Source organism: Sphaeramia orbicularis, chromosome 4 (genome assembly GCF_902148855.1).
Source record: "Sphaeramia orbicularis chromosome 4, fSphaOr1.1, whole genome shotgun sequence".
Lineage (NCBI taxonomy): Eukaryota > Metazoa > Chordata > Actinopteri > Kurtiformes > Apogonidae > Sphaeramia > Sphaeramia orbicularis.
This window is the reverse complement of record NC_043960.1, coordinates 57,022,539-57,036,309: the sequence shown is the minus strand read 5'-3', so window position 1 is coordinate 57,036,309 and position 13,771 is coordinate 57,022,539. Positions and strand designations below refer to the sequence as shown.

The 13,771-nt window shown below is 41.4% G+C and overlaps 1 long non-coding RNA gene across 1 annotated transcript; it reads left to right on the top strand.

Annotated features, from left to right (window-relative positions):
- The first annotated feature begins 3,838 nt into the window (after positions 1-3,838).
- Positions 3,839-13,518, top strand: LOC115418567 (uncharacterized). Its single transcript, XR_003935321.1, has 4 exons — positions 3,839-4,012; positions 7,620-7,837; positions 13,049-13,081; positions 13,491-13,518. It is a non-coding gene; the product is annotated as an uncharacterized LOC115418567 (long non-coding RNA).
- The last annotated feature ends 253 nt before the right edge of the window (positions 13,519-13,771 follow it).

Here is a 13,771-nt window from a genome sequence, read left to right as displayed (position 1 = left end):
GTTTGTTTGTGTGTTTCCTACTTCTATTTATGTATTTAAGCAAAACAACACATTTTACAAAGAGAGCAGTGTTCACTAGATAAAGGACTGGACATCTCTTTAGGCTGTAAAGGATGGATTTATTGACAATGTTTAACAGAAACATGTGCAAGTATGAAACAGTAGTATGTTCTACCACAGACCAGTTGATGATTGACCAGTTGCACAGCTGATGGATCCTTCTTCTTATTCTTGCTGGTTCGCTCATTCAGCTGGAGCTGAGTGACTTTCCTCTGCATCTTTCTCTCTTGGTCTTTAAGTTTCTGCTCCTCCCTCCGATGCTTTTCCACCACATGACTCACATGTTCATAAAACTCTCTGTGAGACTTGGATGTTAACCCCACAACATCCTTCGATCTGCTTTTCACTGGAGGTGGCATAGCTCCAACAGTGGAATTTCTGAACACAGTCACCAGCAGGAGGCTTCTGTCCACGTCCTCCTCAGTCTCTTGTTTCCACTTTTTCAGCTGCTTCCTGATATATGTCACTGGGTTTTCTGTCAATGTCATTTTTCTCTGTTAGGTGTCTGATGCCTCAGATCATCACTGGACTAACTGTTGGGTTTAACATTTTGTTATAATTTTGTAGCCAATTCAAATCTTAATGATTATCTTTTAAAACCTCTTGTACTTTCACAACAGATTTTAGACTGTTAGAATGTTAAGAATTATTTTAATATGATAGTGTTCACAATTTTCTACTTTGCAATAATATCATGAATGTCGGATCGAGCCCACGATACGGTGTCGTCTCACTGTTGGTGTCCTCGGCGGTCACATGGGGAGGAGGCTGGGTGAGGGCCTTTACACCGCTCGTGGTTTTGATTATTATTATTATTGTCATTGTTATTATTATTATTATTATTATTATTATTATTATTATTATTATTATTATTATTATTATTATTATTATTATCATTATGTCTCCAGGTCTCCCTCGAAAAAGAAATTTCATCTCAAGGGACCTCCTGGTTAAATAAAGGTTAAAAATAAATAAATAAATAAATAAATAAATAAAAATAATAATAATAATAATAATAATAATAATAATAATAATTATTATTATTATTATTATTATTATTATTATTATTATTATTATTATTATTATTATCATTATGTCTCCAGGTCTCCCTTGAAAAAGAGATTTCATCTCAAGGGACCTCCTGGTTAAATAAAGGTTAAAAATAAAGAAATAAAGAAATAAAGAAATATTATTATTATTATTATTATTATTATTATTATTATTATTATTATTATTATTATTATTATTATAAAACAGACTGAAACAGTATCAGGTTCATCTTTATTTATATGAAGTGTTCTGATTTGGACCAAGTGGTGAAAGCTGCAGACAGAAGGTGGATATTTTCAAATAGCCTTTTTTCCTCCCTTATTTTGGCTGCTACACCTTTAAGAGGATAATAAAGATGTAATGTTGTAGTTTTTGGCCTTCACTGGGTTAACATTCCATAATGAACTTTCAGCACTTTCACTGCATTGTAATTCAAGTGTTCTGACAGAATGAACCAGATCTGTTCTCCCTACTCTGTCCTCTGTGTGCAGACAGATGTAGAAAATGTACAGGAGGTTTGGCTGCTCAGGAGTGTTTTCAGAGGGGGTTCAATGTGTTACTGACAGCTGGAGTTACCCGTCACTGTAAAGAATCCATCAGAAGTTGTTCTGCCGCTCAACTCCTTGGTTTGTCATGGAAGCTTGAAAATGCTTCACTTTTCTACAGTCCATAGTATATATCTGTGATGCACTGAAACACCGAGTATCAGCTGCTACAAAATGATCAAAGAAGAAAAGGAAGTCTGTTCTAACTGACTGAACAAACATGGTGGACTCCATGAAGTTCACCTGCTCCCTCTGTAGATAGGAATGAAAATCTGATATTCATTTTTATATAGTGCATACATGCAGCATCTCTATGCTCAAATTAATTATAAATAAGCAATTTAAAGTAAAATAACATCACCAAAAAAAAAAAAAACGTTATACAGATGAGTGATAAATTCTAATGAAAGTGGTGTCTTCCAAAATAATAATCCACATATTCGTGTGGCATGAAGAGTCTGTAAAGGTTTAAAAATGTTGTGAATAATACACTATGGTCTTCTGAATGTCCATCACAACTCAATATTTGGACTATGGTGGTAGACAGCGCTCCACCTCCATCTGGAAAAACCAAATGTTGGAAATTGTTTGTTATTTGCCCATCGCTCCAATGGAGTTCAACAGCATCTTTATACAGGGTGTCCCATAAGTCTCCATACATAGGAAAAATAAACATTTCTTGACATAAACCATTTTTATTTATATAATATGCTCTATATGACTGCCATTTTGTCGGGAACACATTTCAATGCGTTCCACTGCTGAAGAACTATAAAGAAGAAATATAAAGAAATACATGTTAGAACCCTATATGTATGGCATGTATTATGTCTCCTATGTATGGAGACTTATGGGACACCCTGTATTTATCTTTTTCATTTAACCCTTTCATGCATGAATTAGGAGAACCATTGTCAAGATTTTTTCCTCTTTAGGCATAAAAAAACAATGCAATAGAATTTTTTTTTCATGAACCTATTTTTCATGGAGTTACAAAAATGTTAAATAGCTGCACACCATGTGTTATGTGTCATTTTTGAAGCAAAGAAAAGTGTATTAAAATGCAACATCAGAAAGTGATATACTGTGTGAAAACTATGAAATAATATTTTTAATATAGATCTGCTGTTTTCTCACATTTTATCATACTCTAATACTAGTTATTACTCACTTCATGGAGATAATAAAATATATATATATATATATCCAGGCCCAGATCTAGGGGGAGTCAAGAGGGGTCAATGCCCCCTTAAACAAACGTCCTGCCCCCTCAAATGAGAGTTTCTGAAGGTAGGGAAAGGGAAAATGAGCAGCTCAACAGTGGGGCACTCGGCCCCCACAGAGTCTGATGGACTTGACTCGCTGATGTCCACACGTACTCGAGGTGGACTCAATGTGGACCCAAAGCACACATCCATCGGACACGTCTGCGCCAAGCTCAATTTTTACGACTGCGTGGACTCTACGTACATGTACTCAGTGTCACAACAGACTGCTGGGTGGGAAGTCTTCACATCGACATAAACCTGCACAAACGTTCACTTCTGGGATCGTCTTAAAATGTGACACTGACAAATCAACTGAGGAACGAACTCAAGTCCAGAGACGTCTGAAACAATGAAGACTGAACTGGTTTGGACTTAACCCTTTATAGTTCACTCACAGAAATACTCTGAAACTTTTGTGACATTTTTCAAATTTGTTATGTAGAAAATCAAGGTCAATGAAGTTACCATATTTGGTTCCTTACCTGTAAGTGGCTAAAAAAAAAAAAAGTAAAGTAAAAGTAAAAGAAGTAAATATAAAACATACAACAAACACACATAAGATGAAAGGAACCTGTATTTGATAACATTAGAACCTGCCTTTTATCCCATTAGAACCTGCCTTTGCTACCATTAGAACCTGCCTTTGCTACCATTAGAACCTGCCTTTCAAAGTCTGGTGGGAGGGAGAGCAGAGAGAGAGAGGGTGTTATCAGGGGAATTCTTCAGTGTGTTTATCTTATTTCATGAACTTGAGTAACTTCTATTAAATCCTGTTTGTGTCCAGAGCTCTGTGTGGAAATTTGACCTGGGAGCAGGAAAGAGGGAGTTCCAACCAAAGCCATGTTCAAAACAAAGTCACTAAAAACATAACATTATACTTGGCAAAAGCGTTGGCAGTAAGGATGTGCCTACGCCTCTGTATAAAAGCTGTTGAATAAAGAAAGGCAGATGTTCCCTGAGAGCATCCTGAAGTCGTGGTTTCTTCGTTATTTGAGCCTCAACAGTTGGTGCCCACCGTGGGGCTGGACAGAGGCCTTGGTGGATTCACAGATGGGTCGTGGTGACGCTGTGTTTGGGCCCAAACTAAAGGTAAGAGCTTTCTTTCTATCCAAATACGTGCACAGTCTCATCACAGCTTACTGTGAGGAGAATTTGGGCTCTGTTGGAAAAAGAACTGCAAAGTGATTGGATGTGATCTGGGGAACCTGCACTCACCAACAGGCCCTGGGACCCCTGGGTGTCTTCCATAAATGGACCCAGGTCTGGTTTTTAACCCTTTCATGCATAGTGGTCACTACAGTGGACAGCTGTTCAAAGGTGTTCTCTTGTGTATTCATGGGTTTGGTTGTTTTAGTTCCATATCAGCTTCACAGTGGACACTTCTGCATCATCCCATACACTGACATTCATACCATTACTGTAACTGTGCTGTTCTAGATAAACCTGATCTGCACTAACATGTCTGAGTGTAAAAAAAAAAAAAGGCAGTTATTATTAGACTGTAATTAACAGTTTTCTGTTTGTTTTTTTTTTGTTTTCTTTTAAAACAAAAAGGTTATTTTTAGCCTATTATCTCCATGCAGGTGTGTTAAAATGTGAGAAAACGTCAGATTAGCAGCATTAAAAGTGTTTTTACTTCATAGTTTTCCCACTGAACATCAGTAAATGCATGTTTCTTTGCTTCTAAAATTAAACTCATGGTATCCAGCTGAGTGGACATTTTTGTAACTCCATGAAAAATAAGTTCATAAAAAAAATCAATCAAATTGTGTTTTATTTTTTTCATGCCTAAAGATGAATAAAAACACTCAGGAAAAAAATCTTGATTAAGGTTCTCATATTCATGCATGAAAGGGTTAAGAACTGGCAGTTCAGAGTTTATGTGCCGTCCATGAGGGACAAAGTGTTTTGTTGAGACAGAGCAGAAGTAAATGAGTGTGAGTGCTGTGTCAGTCCTCGGCCCTGGGGACAGGATTGGATCTATGAATACGGTCCACTGCATTATTTGGAGTCATGGTTCTAGTGTTCTCTGTCATGCCTTTGCTTATCTACAGTCCAGCCTGTGGTGTAAGTACTGTACAGAAGGTGTAGGAACTGGTAGAAAAAGGGACCAGAGTCTGAAATATTCAAAGTTCATCTGTTGTTTGCAAGGAGTTGTGTAAATTAATTGTGCATTGTCCATTTTACAAGAAAGTAGTGAGCCTTAGTGAGTTAGTTCAGGACTCTGCAGATTCATGCAGTCCTCTGTGTGGGCGCCTTATGGGATATTCTAGAATAATGTTATATCTGTCCTAGAATTGTATGCTGGAATATTAGCTCACACCTGCTTGATGTTAAAATAATCCTGCATGTAACATGGCTGTTGTATGAATCCATTGGATTGGATGTTTGTGTGTGATTGTGTGGAAAGTGAGTGAGCAGAGGACAGAGGAGTGTGGGTAAAAAAAAAAAAGTCTGTGAGTAGAGGAGAATGCAGGATATGTTGGTGTGTTGGAGTATGAGTGAATATACTGAGATGAAAAGTGGAGGAGTTTGTATATGTGTATGTATATGTATATGTATATTTATATGTGTATGTATATGTGTATGTGTATGTATATGTGTATGTATATGTGTATGTGTATGTATATGTGTATGTATATGTGTATGTGTATGTATATGTGTATGTATATGTGTATGTATATGTATATGTGTATGTATATGTATATGTGTATGTGTATGTATATGTATATGTGTATGTATATGTGTATGTATATGTGTATGTATATGTATATGTGTATGTATATGTGTATGTGTATGTATATGTATATGTGTATGTGTATGTATATGTGTATGTATATGTATATGTGTATGTATATGTATATGTGTATGTGTATGTATATGTATATGTATATGTATATGTATATGTATATGTATATGTGTATGTATATGTATATGTGTATGTATATGTGTATGTGTATGTATATGTGTATGTATATGTATATGTATATGTATATGTATACTGTGCAAATTCTAGAAAACACGTTCAAAAGTACAGTGGAAGTCTCAGAGGTTCCTCATATGTTACTGTTGCGTTTTAAGGAGTTCTGCTGCTTTGACAAACTGCACATAAATGTTTGTGTTCTATGTTCTGTGACGCTTGTGTTCTTTGTGTGGGTGTAAAGTACATTGCGTGCATTAAAGTGCCTTGTAGGTGAAGTGTTTGTGGAAATTGGGCGTTGGCTCGATTACTGGTGAGTCTGTGAGTTCGATCTGTGTTTGGACAGTGGTTTGGAATGAAGTGAACTGGTCGGTGATTTTCTTCAGCTGAGCTTAAACAGGAAGAGGAGTAGGAGCCCATCTGAAGGGGTGTGTGTGTGTGTGTGTGTGTGTGTGTGTGTGTGTGTGTGTGAACTGCAGGAGAAGCTGGACACAGAGGCAGACCCCTTATCATCCCATGAGCCTAGCTTAGCTACATCAACTAGTCCATTTGGGGTTTATAGGAATACAGAAACTAGAGATAATACTGCAAAGGAGAAAATTGTGAACACTGTCATATTAAAATAATTCTTAACATTCTAACAGTCTAAAATCTGTTGAGAAAGTACAAGAGGTTTTAGAAGATAATCATTAAGATTTGAATTGGCTACAAAATTATAACAAAATGTCAAACCCAACAGTTAGTCCAGTGATGATCTGAGGCATCAGACACCTAACGAAGGAAAATGACATTGATAAAATTTTGATCTAAAGTGGGCCGGACCAGTGAAATAATATAAATAATAGGATAAGAACTGAAAAATAATATCAACTCCAAAGTTTTTTCTTATATTTTTGAGTGAAAAAATTCCGTAATGAAAATGTTTACATCTACGAAATGAGCATAAATGAAGAAATATACCCATGGGGGAGTGGTCTGACACACACTAAAACATAGAGGACAGTAGATCTGGAGAACAAGGGTTGGACAGCCCTGACTGAAGGTCATTAGCATATGGACTAACACCTGCACAGACCACACCCCCCACAGGTTTATAAGACCACTCCCCCACAGGTTTATAAGACCACTCCCCACAGGTTTATTAGAACTTCAGAAGTCTGTTGGACGACAGATGAAACGTTTTCCAAAGAGCTAAACCAGTCCAGTTGAACCCAGAAGAACCACCACGAACACATTATTGTTGCAGTTTAAGAACATTTTGGACAAACTACTGGAGTATATTTGGTGGTCTACTAAATACTACAGACTGCAGGGCAGACTGAATACCAACTGAATCTTCGGAGTGGAGTCTAACAGCCTCTGTGTCACACCTTCCTGTAAAACAGATGTTGCAGAAGATGTGATGAAACTGAACTGAGGGATGTGAAAGCAGACCATTATCGACTGCACCCTGGAAATATGTCGGTGCTGCTTTTAATGTGTCTTTACTTGGACACTGATGCATTATGGTCTCTTCATTGGACGTTTACTGAACACACTGGAAACATCAGAGATGAATGAATTCTTTTGTATTTTTAAGAGCAACTAAACAATATAGACTGATCAGGGTCGATAGAGAAAAGGGGAAGAGGGGACTGAGAAGGTGGGGGGGTGGGGATGGGGTAATAACTGTTGTAATAATGATAATAACACAACAATGTCCAATAATTATACCAATAGTCTAATTTGCTTTATACTTTTCTAGCGTCTTTCAACTATGTCCATTTCATTGTCCAGAGACAGTCAGTGATGTGGACCAGGAAACAGGATGTGGTCTTCCATCTCCGTGGTAACCACACACCACCCAGTTCCTCCTTCTGTCACCTTTAAAAGCACACGGTGGATCCGGATGACCCGCCAATCAACTTGAGATCAGCTCCAAGAAGAGAAGAGCGTCTGACTGGACATGGACCACGCACCATACGTCCTGGTTTTCCTTTGCATTTCCATTCAAGGTAGGTGGAATGATGGACAGACACGGAGCTGAAAGGGTTAACTGCTGTTTGACAGGTTCATCTCCATGGTTACAGACATGTCATGTGTACATCTGATATCAATCCTAGCGTGTGCTGATGGTCATGTGACTGTCATGATGGTACCTGAGGGTCCAACTCAGATCAGTGTGAATCCAGTCAAATGTTGGTTTGATGAATCCTGTCTGTTCCAACAGTGACAGTGTCAGAGCTGATTTAGAAGGAAGAGCTGCTGACTGGGTCCATTATTGACTTCTGTCATAGATACCATGGGATAAACCAGTGCAAATGTGTGTTGTGCTTTCATCAGCCTCAGGTTGTGTCTTTAACTCGTCTGTGTTGGAGTTATGGATCAGGATCAAACACATACATGTTGTGTTTCCTCTCAACACACACCAGTACATGAAGAGTCTGAACCACCTTTACTGATCCACTTCCTGTTTGTCACAGCAGCTGCTGATTCCAGCAGTTTCTGCGCTGTGGTGGGGGTGAAAACCAGACCAGAAAGGCTCATGGAGACTATTGGTCAATACATGTGTGGAGTTAAGTGGCGGCTATCTTTCCAACAATTTTGGAAATGAAAGGTAGGTTAGAGATGGGGTGGAGGTTATTGAAATTGTTGGGGTCTAGACCAGGTTTTTTGAGGATGGGGGTGACGACTGCAGTTTGAATTGTGGAGGAACAGTTCCAGTGGTCAGGGAAGAGTGAGTGATGGCAGATGGAGAGAGGAAGGATTTGACCGGAGGTGTGTGTGTGTGGGTGGGTGGATCGAGGTGACAGGTGGAGGGTTTGGAGTTTTTGATGAGGCTGAAGATTACAGAGGTGTCAGGGAGTTGAAAACTGGAAAATGACTGTGGCAGGGTGAGTGGTTCAGGTGGAGTGGCAGGCGCTGAGTTTGGACGGAGGTGCAGGTGGATGTTGAGGATTGTCTCATTAAAGAACTGAAGTAGAGATTGACAGACGCTCGATGAGTACAAGTGGGGGGGGCTGGGAGTCAGGTGGCTGGAGAGTTTAATTGAGCAGGGTGAACAGTGTTTGGTGTTTCCTTCTGAAGAGATGATTAAAGCAGAACAGTAGTTGGATTTGGTTTTAGTAACTGAGTCCTTCTGGTGCTGTATGTGTGTTTGGAGCATGTCCATGTGGATAGTTAGACCAGTTTTTTTGTTGTGTGGGATTTGATAAGGTCTTAAGTGTGCGTATGTTATTTCATGAAGTTGAGTAACTTCTGTTAAATCATGTTTGTGTGTCCAGGTGACCATGACCTGTGGAAATTTGATGTGGGAGCAGGAAACAGAGGGTGTGCCCACCGAAGCTATGTTCAAAACAAAGTAATCAATAACATAACATCATACTCGGCAAAAGAGTTAATCATGTAGCGAGTGGTTCATTCCTTTTATGTTAGTAATGATGTGCAAATGCCCCTGTATAAATCCCCCCCATCAAATAAAGAAACGGAGATATTCCCAGACAAGCATTCCTGAGTTTGTGTTTTTCTTCTGAATTATTCACAACAGCGGAGTTGCTCAAGTTGTCGACCTTTAGCCTTCATTTGTCGGAGTTCGGGGGTGTACCGGGGGCAGTTGAGGAGAAGGAAACAGACCGTATTTTCAGTGGGGCAAGAGAATGGAGAATATGGGTCAGATTATTATTGTATAATGCAGCAAGTTCATCAGGAGTTGAGGGGGAGTCTGGGAGTAGAATGTTGTTGATGTTGGAGGAGAGCGTGAGTAAACCGATGTCCTTGATATTTGGAAATGAGATGAGATGTGATGACTTGAGAGCGGTGAGGCAGAGTGTGGTGTTGAAGGAGAGGAGGATGTGATCGGAGACGTGAACTTCATCTGCTGAACAGTTGGGTGGGGGGGGGGGGGGCAGAACAGCAGACTAGATCCAGGGTTTGTCCTTTCTTATGTGTTGGAAAGTCTATGGCTTGATGAAATTCAAAACTGTCCAAACAGGAAGAGAAGTCTGTGGTGAGGGGTAAGTTTCTATTGTCCATGTGGACATTGAAGTCCCCCAGCAGTATTATATTAGGTGAAAGTGTAGATAAGTGGGTGAGTGAAGTGGTAAAACTATTTAAAAAGTCACTGTGGTGCTTGGGGGGTGGGGGGTGGGTGGGGGTGATAGACTGTTGAGACAGTTTATGGAGTGGGGACAGGCACCATGAACACATTCCATTCAAAGGAGCTGAAGGCAGGCACAGACACAGGTAGGACCTTCCACTTCTCGCGGTGAATTATTGTGAGACCTCCTCCCCGACTGTTGCCACGGGGACAGCAGATGTAAACAAACCCGGGAGGAGTAGATTCATTTAGCTGCGAAAAGTCATTGGTCTGTTGCCAGGTTTCAGTAAGACAGAGGGAGTGGAACTTACAGTCAGTGAGGAGGTCCTGAATCAGATGTCCTCTGCTCGTGAGGGAGCGGATGTTGAGGAGACCAAAGTTGACAGTGGTGTTGTCGTGCTTGGTGCCAGCGTTAGTCGACCTGTTGAGTCTGAATGTCGAAGTCTCAAACTGTTCAATTAAAATGCTGACAGAGAAAACACCCAGCCTCCCTGGGTCGAGGTTGGAAGACTAGGGAGATATCGGGGTATGGGAAAGCACCAGGGGGGCACAGATAAGAGACAGTACACAGGTGGATGGTTGAACTATGGAAGTGCTACGACTATTGCATGTTTGAAATGCAACATGTACACTTGACCATGTAATCTATGCACCTATGTATCCAAGCAGTAAAAATAAAACGGGGTAATGGCTGAGACGACGAAACCTAGAGACTGGAAACAGGATCTGGATGGAGCCGCCCAGCCGGAATTCTTTTTTAACCTGTGAACGAACACCTGGACACCGATAAAAAAACAGAAATTAGAACAAAACAGTGGTAAACACCCAAATGATATAAGATAAGGGGAAGGGCTTGGGGCGGAGATCCCACCAAGCCCAAAAAGTATAAAAGCTGGAGACGTGAGGATATTCTTCAGAGTTAGCCCCGGGGTTTCTCTCAACGTGTTTCATTTGTGTTCTACGAATAAACACCTGTTTGGCTCTGAAGACTGACTGTCTCAACTCCTCCTTGACTCTATGTGTGAGTTCTCAGTATTTTGTAAGACTTAGTTTAAGTTGATACCAAGTTTACTTCTGCCGCGTTTCCACTACGTGGTATCAGCTCGGCTCGACTCGACTCTACTCGGCTTGACTTGACTCGGCCTTTTTTTGTTTCCATTACGAAAAAGGACCTGGAATCTGGTAACCGGTACTAGTTTTTTGGTATCACCTCCGCCGAGGTTCCAGGACTGGGGACCAGATACTAAAACGTGACGTGTAAACACTGCAGACCACTGATTGGTCAGAGAGTTGTCTCTGTAACCCACTGTTTTACAACAAACAGATGCGGAAGTTGACAGTAAATATAGCAGAAGGTTAATCCACATGATGACAGTCTGTTAAACTACACCATGGTTTGTCAAGGAGGTTCAGAAGTAAAAATTCAGCATGAGCTTGACGAGACAACACGCAACGAGCAAGTTTATCAGCAACTCTTGGAGCAGATGACACGGAAGTAACATGCCGTGTCACTATGACGTCCAGGTACTGTAAAGTCAGTAGTACACTGTAATGGAAACGATCTCCAGGAATAGGACCTGGTACCTGAGCCGAGCCGAGCCAAGTCGAGCTGGGTCCATGTAGTGGAAACGTGGCATTAGAACCTAGACAGTAATGATTAAAGTTAAAATTTTGACAGGAAGTTCCACGTCAGACCTAGCATGGCTGGCTACCGCTCGGTGGTCGTCAGCCTGGTCACGAGAAGCAGAACTGACACAAGCACATGGAGAACCCAAAAGCAGCACCTCAGATTTATGACTTTTAACAGATTTATTATCAGACGAACTAGTAACAGACAAGGAACAGACAGGAGGTAGGTCAAGGCAGGCGGGGGTTGTGAACCGGGGAATCCAGACAGAACCAGAGGGAGCAGGTTGAGCCGTGGTCAGAAGACTGAAGGTGGGTCGAGTCATCCAGGGCAGAGACAGACAGACTTGGTCGGAAGAAGGCGGGTCGATACCGGGGCAGAAGACAGGCTGGCGTAGTCAGACGAGCGGGGTTCAGGGAATCCGGGCAGGTGGGTCAGGTCAGGACAAACAGGTTCTGGATCGGAGGTTCAGACAGGAAACACTGGAGAGTTGTAAACGAGGTTGAACAATCTGGTGAAATATACACGTTCAAGGTAGTGGTTATATAGGCCCAGGCCTAATGAGCGGCAGCTGGGACCCAGAGGTGAAAAGAGTTGAGTAATTAGGGGAAGTGTCAGAGAGAGATGAGGAGGTGTGACTGAGAGAGAGAGAGAGAGAGAGAGAGAGAGAGAAAGAGAGAGAGAGAAAAGAACAAGTAGAGATGTGACAGGACCAGAGGGACCTCATTGTGTTGGAGCTGCCGTATTGGAAACTCCTGCAGGATCCACAATAGATGTATCTCTTTTGGGGGAGAAGCGCAACATCTGGGGGGTGGCGCAACACTGGAGGTGGAGGTGCGAGCAGATGACAGCGGAGCCAGAGGAGCTCGGCGGCTGTGTACTGTCAGAGACCTGACATGGGACAGTGATATGTCCGCAGGAACAGCCAGCTGATCTCAGACCAGGTATGGAACTCACAGGCCCACATAGCGGCAGAAGCGACAGGTGGATCAGCGAAGCCGGGTGAAGTGATCCAATAGGTAGGCTAGTGTTAGCCCTCTGACAACAAAGTGCAGGAAAAGCAACTGTTGCACTAGTGAGAAGAGATATGGTTGCTTGGTTCTCACATACGTACAATTACTCAGTTCACTTCGGGCATAAAAACCATTTCACCTCCTCAGACCCAGGAAATGTCAGCAAAGTACAAGCTTTTTTTGTTGTTTGTTAAATCAGTGCCTATGTTGGAAACATCATGATGCAACAGTTTTTTCAGATGCAGTTTTTAACATTTTGATGGAATGTCCTTTGCGGTGGACAGTTTTCTTTTCTTTTTTTTGTATAAAGTTGTGAAACTCTTGTCCACAAATGTGGACAGAAAACCCATCGCTGGGTCTGAGGAGGATAAAACACTGTAAAATTGCTGGTGAGCAGCAGCAGCAGGTCACACCAGCGTCCACTCAACTGGAAGAAGACCGGCACCATATTGTCCTGTTTTCACGGCTGTCCTTTGTGTTTTTCCTGCAGGGCTCCTGTCTGAAAACAACAGCACTTCCACAGGTAAGAAATGCACAAAGGAGGGATGTGAACTGGGCTGAAGCTGAACATCCTGGTTCAGGTGGTTTTCATCTGAACAAACTGGAACTAATGCAGAGGATTCAGGAATGATGGGATTACAGAAGCTCCACTGAGCACGCTCAGCTGCTGTTTCTGACATTTGGACAAGTGTGGCTTTAAAGATCCACAAGTGAAGGAAACACTGACAAACAGGAGCAGACTGAGCCATTCAATTCACTGACTGAATGAATGAGGGATGAACTGAGTCCGTTTGGACACAAAATCTGTCAGTGGGACTGAAAACACTGTTCACACATGGAAACCAGATGTGCTCAATAATCCAGTCCATGTGGTCCAGATGATGTGTTGTGGTTCTGGACCGGACTCTGACTGGTCTGTCTTATTTCTACAGAGTCTGTCCACTTCAGGTTGGTGGGAGGAGCCAGTCGTTGTCATGGTGACCTGGAGATGAAACGACAGGATGGAAACTGGAAACCAGTGGATGGGTATTACTGGTACAGGAAGTTAGGAAACAGAGTTTGTGCAGAACTGGACTGTGGATCTGCAGTTTCAGTGAGACACAGAGACACTGGTTCAAAAATAGATCATTGGTGGATCAGAGAAGACTGTGATGAATCTGAACTGAGGGACTGTTTTACATCTAGTTCATCTCTCTTTTCATCCCTGGAGCTG